An 11,221-nucleotide genomic window follows, 5' to 3' on the forward strand; every position below is an offset into this window, starting at 1 on the left:
TGGCAAAGGGTTTATCAATTTTATTCACAATTTCAATAACCAATTATTTGTTTTATTATTAATATGTTTTTTAATTATTTTATAATTTTGGCTCTGACATTAATTATTTCCTTTCATGTATTGGTTTTAGAATTCATTTACTGAAGTTTTTCTTAGACTTTGGATGCTTCATGAGGTATTTAATTTGAAATATCTCAGATTTTTAATGGAGGTAGCCATTGCTATAAACTACCCTCATACAATTGCTTTTGGTAGATTAGTGAAGGGACATCAGAGGGAAAGAAAAGTTCCTGTGCAGTAAGATTTATCAAAATATGACATGTGCATTTCTGTATATAGTATAATGAACCCCACTATTATATTTACATACAATGTCTCAGTAAAATAAAATAAAAAACAAGCAATAAAAATAACTGCTTTTACTTTGTCCCATAAATATAGAGATGTTGTGTTTTGACTCTCTTGTGGTTCTTGGGTCTATTTAAAACTTTTCCACCCCTGATTTCATCAGTGACCCTTTGATTGTGCAACTGTATTATTGATTCTTCAAGTATTCATGCAGTTTCTGTAGTTCTACTCACTATTTGCTTCTTTTATAATTAGATAATTATTTCACATGTAATATTGGGGTTCATTTTGCAATAATCATACAAGCATGGTATATATTTTTCCAGTTTGAATTCCCAGTATTCTCCCTTCCCTACCTCTGTTATCTGTTATCTAATCCACTGTTCTTTCTTGTATTTATTTGTAGTTGTTTTAATTAGTACATCATTGATATACATCAAAGTGAAATTCAGTGTGATAATGTTCCTAAGTGTACAAAGGAAAATTTCTTCAGATTCATTTCACCACACTTCCTTTGACAGTCCCTCCATCCCTTTAAATCTCTTTCCTCTACTCCTCTGACCTCTCTATTTTTATGGAATCCCCCATTTTTTCTTTATTTTTATCTACCTTCTTAATATAAGGGAAAATATTCAACCCTTGACTTTCTTGAGTCTGAGTTATTTCACTTAGCAGGACATTTTCCAATTTCATTCATTTACAATCAAATGCCATTATTTCTTTTTATTGATGACTTACTAAGTAGAGCTGCATTACATGTATGTGCCACATTTTCTTTATACATTAATCTGTTGATTGGCACCTAGGCTTCTTTTTGATAGCCTTTCTATTTTGAATTGTGCTGCCATAAAATTTGATGGGGCTGCATTCCTAAAATGTGCTGGTTTTAAATCTTTTCAATATATACCAAGGACTGGGAGAGTTGAGTAATACATTACTGGTGTTTTGAGGAATCTCTTCATTGCTTTCCAAGGTGTTTGTGCTAATTTGCAGTCCCACCAACAATGTACAAGTGTACTTTTCTTCTGCATCTTCATCAACAGTTACTATTACTTGAGTTTTTGATAATTGCCATCCTATAGAGAGTGAGGTAAAATCTCAATGTAGTTTTTATTTGTATTTCCCAAACTGCTGGAGATGTTGAACTTTTTAAATATATTTATTGTTCATTTGTAGTTCTTTTAAGAATGATCTCTTTAGTTTTTTTTCAATTTATTCTGTGAGTTATTAATTGCTTTATAATAAGTTTTTTGAGTTCTTTATATATTCTGGATATTAACACGCATTTGTGGATCAGGTGGCAAAGATCTCCCATTCTGCAGGTTCTGTCTTTATGCTTTTATTTGTTTCCTTTAGTGTTCAGAAGTTTTTAATTTGATGCCATCCTACTTATTGATTCTTGGTTTTATTTCTTATGCTTTACGAGTTTTGTTAGGGCAATTGATGCTTGTGTTAATGTGTTGAAAAGTTCACCTTACAATTTTATCTAGCCGTTGTAGAGTTTCTTGTGTAATTCCTAAATCTTTGATCCACTCTTGAGTTGACTTTTTCTCTTCATGTGTGTATCTATTTTTTCCCAGACCCACTTGTTAAAAAGGCTGTATGTGTTGTTTTCTGATAGCAATCCATTGTGATGTGGTAAGGGCTAGAGGGAATTATTTCAGTTTTGTATTTACTAAGACATGCTTTGTATCCTAATATATGATCTATTAGAAAGGAAGTTTTTTGTATGCTAAAAAATTATGAGTTCTGTTCTTCTCTGATGAAATAGTGTGTAGATAACTATTAAGTTGATATGAAATAAAGTAAAAGTGATATATAGGACAGTTATTGATGTTTTGTCCACCTAACCAGTCACTTTTGATAGTAATATTAACTTCACCAACACTTATGTTTTTTATTGGGGCCTATTTGTCCCTTTAGACTGAATAGTAATTATTTTTATAAAATTGATTGCAATGCCATTCACGTGTAAATATTTTACAGACGTTTTTATTTTTGTTGGATTTTTCCCTTTAGCAGTATGTAGTGACCTTCTTTGCTACATTTGAGTAATTGTTGCTTGAAGTCACCTTTATCACATTTACAAATAGCTACTACTTTTTTGGCTTTCATTTACATGTAATATCTCTCTATTTTTTCACTTTTATTATGTGAACAACTTTGCAAGTCAGGTGTGTTTCTTATAAACCACATACATTTGGGTCTTGTTTGTTAATTGAATATTTCAGTCTATATCTTTTAAGTTGATAATTAACATGATGTGAATCCAATGTTAATGAGGTGTGTTTCTTTATAATAGAGGGTTCACTCTTAATTCGCATTTGCTTATCCACTCTTCTGGTTACATTCATTCTTTGTATTCTCCAATGATTTATTTTAATCTTCTTCTTGTGTATATAAAATTCCATTGTGAATCTCCTACACTGGTAGCCTAGTTGTCATAGTTTATTTTAGTTTATTCTTGTTTTGAAAAGTCTTTATTTCTGAAGAATAACTTTGATGCAGATCACAGTGTAGACTGGCAGTACTGAAGTAAGACAGATGAGACTGGACACCAGAGGAATTAGCAGGAAGCAGGTTTATTGTCTGCAGCATCTCCAGAGGGAGCTTTCACTTAAAACAAATTCTCTCACTGAATACTGAGTCCAGACATTTGTTGAGCTTTATACCCAGTGGTGTCGACAGGGGAGCTTGAAGGTATACATTTTTGCAGGGGTCTACATGAAAGTTATTTTTTTCTGTGAGTTCTCATAAGTTACCTGGTGTCTCATTTCTTAGAACTGTCAGGGATTTTACAGATTATAAATCCACAGAAGCAGAGTGCATTCATTAAGTCCAGGGGTAAATTTTTTTCCCCAAATTTGAATTGCTTTTAATGATTTTTAAGTTTCCAAGAATAAAAACACAATACAGGTCTATATCATACTATATGTTAATTGCTCTCATTCAGAGGAAATGCTATCTGGCTAGGATGGTGTCTTAATACAGAAGAAGGAACAAACATAACCCAGGTTTGCTTTGGCCCCTCTTCCAATTTTCTCTTTATCCCCTATAACACACACACACATAGACATACAACTTTTCTCACCAAATAAAACTAATCTTGCTTGGAAACAAATGTGGATACTATTCATCTCTGCATACTGCATAAAACACTGCTCACTAAGAGTGAGTATGAACTATGAAGTAATCATTTTCAAAACCAGTTTAATATAGTTGTAACTTTGCCACACGATCCAATTTTAGTTTGGTTTCCTAAAAATTAGTAAACTATCCAGGTTGACAGGTCTGTAACACTCAAACCCTTTTCTTCTATCACACATGTACTCTACACCCATACATACCACACAAGCACACAAACACATACAACCTTCCCACTCTTCACAGGGCACTACATTAACATTTGCTCTAATGTGGTGACATCTGAAAATATTAAAAATCACAAACATCTCCAGATGTCCTTTCAAACCTTGATGTCAATGTATAAGCTTAAGATTAATAACATATATCAGTACCCTGTGGCAGTTCCAATAATTAACTTATCCTTGAGGTTAAATTTAATAGTTTGGGGAGAGTATAACCAGTAAGATTTTCCTAGAAATGAAAGTGAAAATTTTGAAAGAAACATTTCATGGCTCCAAATTAAGAATGTCAAATTGTCAATTTACTGAGGTTCTATACAATAATATAAACTTTACTGAGGCTGTTAATTATGTAATATAAAATACTTTGTTTTTGTTTGTTTACACCACAGTCAAATGTGAATATTAATATAAAGCCTTCTCTGCCCAAAGATTATAAAAATCCTAAGTTTAATTAAATTTAGGGGCCTTCACCAAACTTGCTGCAAGTTTGGGGACATAAATATCCAACAGCCATAAAGCTGTGAAAGCCCCTATAAGGAATAAAATAAATCCTACTTGCCTCAGACTGAACAGGGCAACACTGAGACTCAGCCTCAGCCTATGGCAGGGCTATAGGAAGAAGAAAATTTTAATTTTAGAAAAACATTACCCAATTAATTTAAAATACATGCATTATTTTTTTAAAAAAATCCAATGATCAAGCAAGAATAGGAAAAAAGAGCAGCTCTTTTATCTACTACAATTCCATTTTAAGCCCATATTTGTTTTTTCCTAGGGAAAGGGAATTTTCCCCTATATAAGTTTAATTAAACTGAGTTCAACACATAACTTGATCAATGGAATAGGTATTCTCCCATATCTAATGGCAAACATTGTGAGAGATTTCTAAAACACAAATTCAAATGAAATAATTCCAGCAGTCTCTCAAAAATTGATCCTCATTTGCCAGCCTTGTTACTATCATCAGTTGTAAATCTTATAAAATAGAAACTAGTGCCAGACAAAACGTTGTTTTTGCTTTTCTACAAAGGGTGATAAGAGGAGTAGATGAAAGAGCCAAAACTGCAGTTCTATTAATCTTATAACTTCCTCAATAATGGCAATTACAGTGCCTGCCTGAATTTATCAAATCCCCAAAGTAGGACAGTTAAAATTCAATTTGACTCAACTTTATCTACTACTTAAAGAAGCACAAGTCAAAAGAGTTATTTCAACATAATTTGTCCCACTCATGATTCAACCACATTAAGGACCCCAGAAGCAGTTAGGTAAAAGGTATTTTCTAGAAGCTTAATCATCTTTAGGTGCATGAAAATTACAGATTACATACACTAAATGGGCATCACCTATGAGCCACATAACTTACAAGGTACAGGAAAGATAATGTACTTAGTTCTCAAATGCCATGCATAACACTATCAATTAATTGTTCATTAGAATTTTATCACTTGTTTAAATTTTTTTATCCCTTTGGACCCCAGAGAACAATAAACTTTGCTATAAAATATTGGTCTTCTCATAAAATGCACATAAAGCTTTACACAATTTTTATAAAGGTCTACCAACTCTTATAAAGTTTGTGGATAAATCTGTACATGAAATCCTTTATTGACACTGATTTGGGAGAACATTTCCTATTTAATCATTATAAATGATTAATCATTCTTAATCAGGCCACTTTTACCTTAAATACTTTTCAACAAAGTTTGTTTCTTTGGAAGTATGAAAAACAAGTGACCAAATCTAAAAAAAACTTATGCATATTACAAAACAATTTAGCTATGCAAACAGTGGAAAGGATTGTGGGACTGGCAAAAGCTTTCATGGTGATAAATGGATTCTGTCTTTTCAAAGTATGGAATTTTTTGCACCTCAATGGTACCAGAGTACAGAAGCTATATCAGAAGAGCACAGCACCAGATTTTAAAAACCATTCAGCTTTAAAATACTTGAAATTATTCACTTAAATACAAACTCTTCTGTAATGAGTAAACATTTAAATATATTTTCCTACAAAGTTAAAGCCTTTTTGCCTTAAAACTTTATTTTTTAACATTTTTCCCATAACCTCAAAGTTATTTTAAGAAATACTCACTTTTTAGAAGCCTTACAATTAGAGAAACTCCACTTGTATTCATTGATAATTACTTTGTGGATTATTTGATACTTAAAGATATCAGGAAAAACAAAAAGTCCAACAAGGGCTATTATTATAAAAGATTTGTAACACAAAATACTGAATAATGGCAGTTATCTCTACAGAAAAGTTCTCTATTAGAACACAATAATATTCAAATTTGCCAAGGATAAAAACAGCAAAGCCAAGTAGGCTTAATAACAGAAGGTATCCATCTAATCAAATAAATAATGTTACCTTCCAGGAACCTAATATATTTAAAAATTGTCAGTCCACCAATTACCATCAAAGTACCCCAAGAGGCACAGTAGTACACTTAGAATAACATATAACAACCCATTAACAACATAAGTAGCTATTACTACATGCACCTAAGCTTCTAGAAGTTTGTACCTGAAAAGCTTCTGAGGTCCATGCAGTACTGAAATCTCAAAAATAATCAGCATGAAATTAATCGGTCTGGCAGTAGGCTCTAAATAGCTCATGGAAGAACTATTAAGGCTTATATATTTTAAATATCTATGAGATCTGATGACACCCAAGGGTGTGGAAAGGTGACAATATGAAGATTTCAAACCTATTGCATAATAATTAATATGTATATTTAATGGAAATATCAACATACAATTCTATATAAACTGTTCAGTTTAAAACATGCAGCTAAGAAACAATCTACTATTCAAAGGACAGAATTCAATAATGTATCAAAACTGCATTGATAACTATGAATTTTATTATGTGGACATCTACTGTGGCATGCATCTGTACAAACCTTTCAGGCAGTGGTCCACAGCTGGGTTATAAATAAAAAGGCATACTTTTTTCTCTCTTTATTACAATGAAGTTTAACAGTACAGAAAAGTCACATGACCTTCGTGGGTCAGATTTCTTAAACCCTGCAACATGAGGAACTCTAAATACATTAAGTATTGTTACACATTCAGACTTCCAATGTACAGGTACTTGGAAACAGCCCTCACCAAACTAGGTTGGGGACATGAAGTCCAACAGCATCTGAAATGCTGTGAATGCATAACTTTACAAATAGCAATGTAAGCTTACAGAACTTGCCTTTATTAAGGTGGTATGTTCATGTAATTCCAGTGCCTTCACAATTTAACAATCCAAATTTACTATACTTCACTTCTAAAAACCTAGACGAAACATGAAAAAGAAGCCATACAGTATAAATTGCAACCTCAGGAAAAGTTCCTGCTTTATTATTCCAAATAATTTTTCCTATGTGAAATAAATTTACAATACTTCCTGGTATGTGGGAAGATAATGTTTGTTAAAGTCACAATGAAGCCTTATTGACGGAAGCTCGGCTATATAAACAGCACACCTTGCAACATTACAGGAGGTCTCATTCCCATTGGAGGTTGAGGAGGCCCACCTTGGTTAGTGGGTACCATTGGTGGTCCCTGCCCATATGGTGGCATAGCACCAGGAAGGTAACCTTGCATGCCTTGATGATGACCACCATACTGACCATGAGGTGGCATTGGGGGTCTCATTCCTTGCTGCTGTGGGATGCCTGGCTGTGGTGGCATCATACCTCCAATTGGTCCAACTGGTGGATTACTGATTGGGGCCTGTCCTAATCGAGGAAGATTATGCTGATAATTATGTAACTGTGCCCTTCTCTCTTCCAGTGATAAATCCTCATCTGGATGGATCAACTTACTGGTTGCACTGGTGGTTGTAGGTGTAGCAAGCTTACTTGTTATTGAAGCTGCTGGTTTTGCTGCAGTACTATTTGTTGTCCTAGTGGTTGAAGCTGTAGACTGTGTATAACCAGGGAATGTAGACTTTGGGGGTTCTGTAGTTTTTGCAGGGGTGCTATTTAAGGGCTTGATATCTGTACCAACAGGTCCTTGCACAGCTGCCTGAGCTTGTGCTGTGCTAGGAAACAGAGCTTTAGAAGATGCAGAAAGACTTTATGAATTGGATGAAGCTATACTTGAGCTTGTTACAGGTGTCCACATCTGTCCAGCACTGGGGAAAAGAGGCTTAGTTACTGGAGGCTGTGGAGCAGGTACTGTTGCTGTTGGTGCAGGTGGCCTATTAAGAATACCTGGTGCTGACACAGCCTGTGCTTGAGTCATTGGAGGAATTCCAGGACAGGGAACGGGGGGGGGCATACCTGGTGGCATACCAGGCATAAGAGGTGGTATTCCTGGTTCAGGTGGCATCATTCCACCCATTGGCATCATTATGTTTTCACCACAAAATGACTGGGTGTATTTTCTCTGATGATGCAATCCAGGTGGCATGCCTGGCATAACTGGTGGCATACCTGGCATCAGAGGAGGAACACCTGGCATCAGTGGAGGCTTGCCTGGAGGTATTCCTGGTGATCCTGGAACTGGTGGCAGTCCTGGCTGAGCCATTGGAGGGATATAACCTTGCTGAGGTTGAACAGACTGTGGTTGAAATGAAGTTGAGGCTGCAGAGTCATCATCATCATACTCATCAGAATCATCCTGTTGCCTCTTTTTTTTTTACTCTCTTGTGTTTTCTGTTCAAGAAGTTGTCATCTTTCATCCATATCTTTTTCTAGAATACCTTCCATACCGTATATTTCCAACTCTATGTATGTTCTCCCAGGTATTGCATTCCTTACAGCATCTATTGTCTCTTTATGAACCTGCATGCAATGAATAGCTAAGCCAGGTCCTGTATACAATTTCTTATGACATATATGGCATTTAAAATGCTTTTCCTTTTTGTGCTGTATAAGGATCTTCTCATCATCAAATCTCTATTACAATCCCAGCACCACGGCTTCAGCTAATTCTTCTTCTTGCGACCCATAGCTGTGTCCTTTCGGAAAATTAAAGGGAGGAGAAAAAAGCAGGAAAAGGAGGAAATAAATTGCTCACTTTTCTGACCCAATGGCCACCACCTCGTCCCACAAGAAACCCAGGGGTAGATTTAGTTTCTGCAAGTCAGAGCAGATCAAAAAGAAATAGGGAGTGTAACCACATTTGAGCCATTTTGTAGAGATCTTTGCTGATACATTGTAAACAAGAACAATTATGGTGAGGGTCTGTGGAGAAGCTTAATGAAGATGCATTTGTGTATGAGGAGGTGCCACTATAGTATTTCTGTTTTAATGCTTGAAATATATTATTGCGTGTCCTTCTGGCCCTTTGAGTTATCCAGATGTGTTACCTTTTACCAATGACTTGGTGCTTCTCTCTTGAATCTGTAAAAATCTTTCTTTGGTCTGAATTTTGGCATTTTAAACAAAGAGCAGCTTCATTTGTGACTGTCATAAACTGGAAGCAATCAAGATTCCCCTAGACAGGTAAACAGAGAAACAAAGTGCTCTCGTCACAGAGTGGACATGACTTGGGATTTAAAAGGGACAAACCAAGGTACCAATAGCGTGGCTGAGTGAGCCACCCTGGGAGTTTGTGTCATTCCATTCACATGACATTCTGGAAGGGCACATTGGCTGAGGCTGGTGTGGGGTCGAGCAGGAGACGTTCTAGGTTATTCTGTGATGCTGTGGTGGTGGATATATGCACCACGCCTTGTGAAAACCCAGAGACCCACCAAGAGTGGAACTGGATGTAACCAAGTAAAATCCAAAGTGAAGATAGGGACCTGTGACGGAATGCAGATTGCAAACAAGAATGTACCTGCATTACGAGCACTGAGGATTGAGCCCAGCACTGAGGATTGAGCCCAGGACCTCCTGGAGGCTAGGCAAGTGCTCTGCCACACCTACAGCCCAACCCTACTGCAAATGCATGCCACAACCCCGCTGAGCAGGGTGAGGGGAAGTGACCACCTGGAAACTCTAGAGGTCAGAAGAGACTGGAAGACAAAGACAGAGGAACTGTGCAGAGCACGGTGTGCTGGTGGTGACCAGCCCTGGGAGGCAGTGGTGATGGTAGGAGCAGGGTCTCTCACTGGTGGAGATGAGTGACAGATAGGCAAGGGGGAGATAAGGAGAGAAACACTCAGTGACAGAGAACTCCCAAACCCGGGATTGAGGGGGCAGGCCAAAGGGATACAGGAGCCAACTGAAAGTTCTCAGTGGCCAAAGCTGGAACAGAGCGCTGGATTGTAACCAAAGCGCAGTGTAGGTATTCATAAGCACAGACTGAAAAATAAATGACTGCACTCACCCCGCCCAAAAAATAAAATCAAATAAATAAATGGTTGCATGAATAAATAAACGGGGACACCCCCAGGCAGAATGACAATGTCCATGTTCTTGACTTTTATAGGTACTCCCTCCAGAAGGCAGGGCTCAACTCCCACTCCTTCAGTGTGGGTGGCCCAGTGACTTCCTTCCAAATAGGACACAAGGTGGAGCAGGGAAAGCCTGACCCCTCACAAGGTGGTCAATAAGGGCAGAGGTGAGTCATGCCCAGGACCTGTACCCCGGCAGGATATGGGAAGAGAGTGACACTCGCCATGGTCTTCCTGCCTGAAACCACAACCCGAGGCTAACCAGGAGTGCAGAAGGCAGCCCCCTACACTGAAGGCCAAGGGACGCCCTGACCAGAATTCCCCCAAACTGCCCAGTCATCAAAACAGGGGGCCCGTCAGTCTAGCAGGGCCTTGGGAGACAGATGACTAAGCAACATGGTGTCCTGGATGGATGGGTTCCTGGGACACAGCAAGGGCAGGGGCAGTGAGGAATCTGACAGAGGATGGGCTTTCGTTAACACTGTACCAACAGCGGCTCCAGAGAATCGTGAGCAAGAAGGTCACTGGCACAGGGTCCAGGGGACTGCCTGCCCCTGCAACCCTTCGGTAAATATAAGCTATTCTAAAATAAAAGTTCATTTCAAAACACTAGCATGATTTACTTGTTAATCACAAAATTAAATCTGCCTTAAATTTAGGTCTCCAAACTACCCATGACAATTCCACACAAAATTCCAATTTTAAAATACCTTCTAGTGCCGAGGTAGAGGGACATACTCCCTTGTTATTTTAATGCCCTCCTCAGTAGACTCGTCGTGGCTCCCATCCAAGAATTCAGTCTCTCTCACATCTGCTCTCCTTCCTGCTGTCCGCCTCATCTCAGCCTCCTCTCTCGGCCCTACCCACCTTTCAGTCTCATCCATTCTTTAAGAATACACAGTGGCCAGAGTTATAGCTCAGCAGTAGAGCGCTTGCCTAGCACATGGGAGGCCCTGGGTTCGATCCTCAGCACCACATAAAAACAAATAAAGGTATTGTGTCCATCTACAACTAAAAAATTATATATATATATATATATATATATATATACATACTTGAGCTCCTAATTTGGATATACCAAATTTGCATCCACTGGGAACCTCAGAATATGGCTGTATTTGGAAACTAGGCCTTTGCAGGTGTTATCAAGGTAGGGAGC

The 11,221-nt window shown here is 37.5% G+C and overlaps 1 pseudogene; it reads right to left on the minus strand.

Moving 5' to 3' along the window:
• Positions 1-7,181: 7,181 nt before the first annotated feature.
• LOC144252901 (BUB3-interacting and GLEBS motif-containing protein ZNF207-like) lies at positions 7,182-8,670 on the minus strand (annotated as a pseudogene).
• Positions 8,671-11,221: the final 2,551 nt, after the last annotated feature.

This window comes from Urocitellus parryii, unplaced genomic scaffold (assembly GCF_045843805.1).
Source record: "Urocitellus parryii isolate mUroPar1 unplaced genomic scaffold, mUroPar1.hap1 Scaffold_67, whole genome shotgun sequence".
NCBI classification, from domain to species: Eukaryota; Metazoa; Chordata; class Mammalia; order Rodentia; family Sciuridae; genus Urocitellus; species Urocitellus parryii.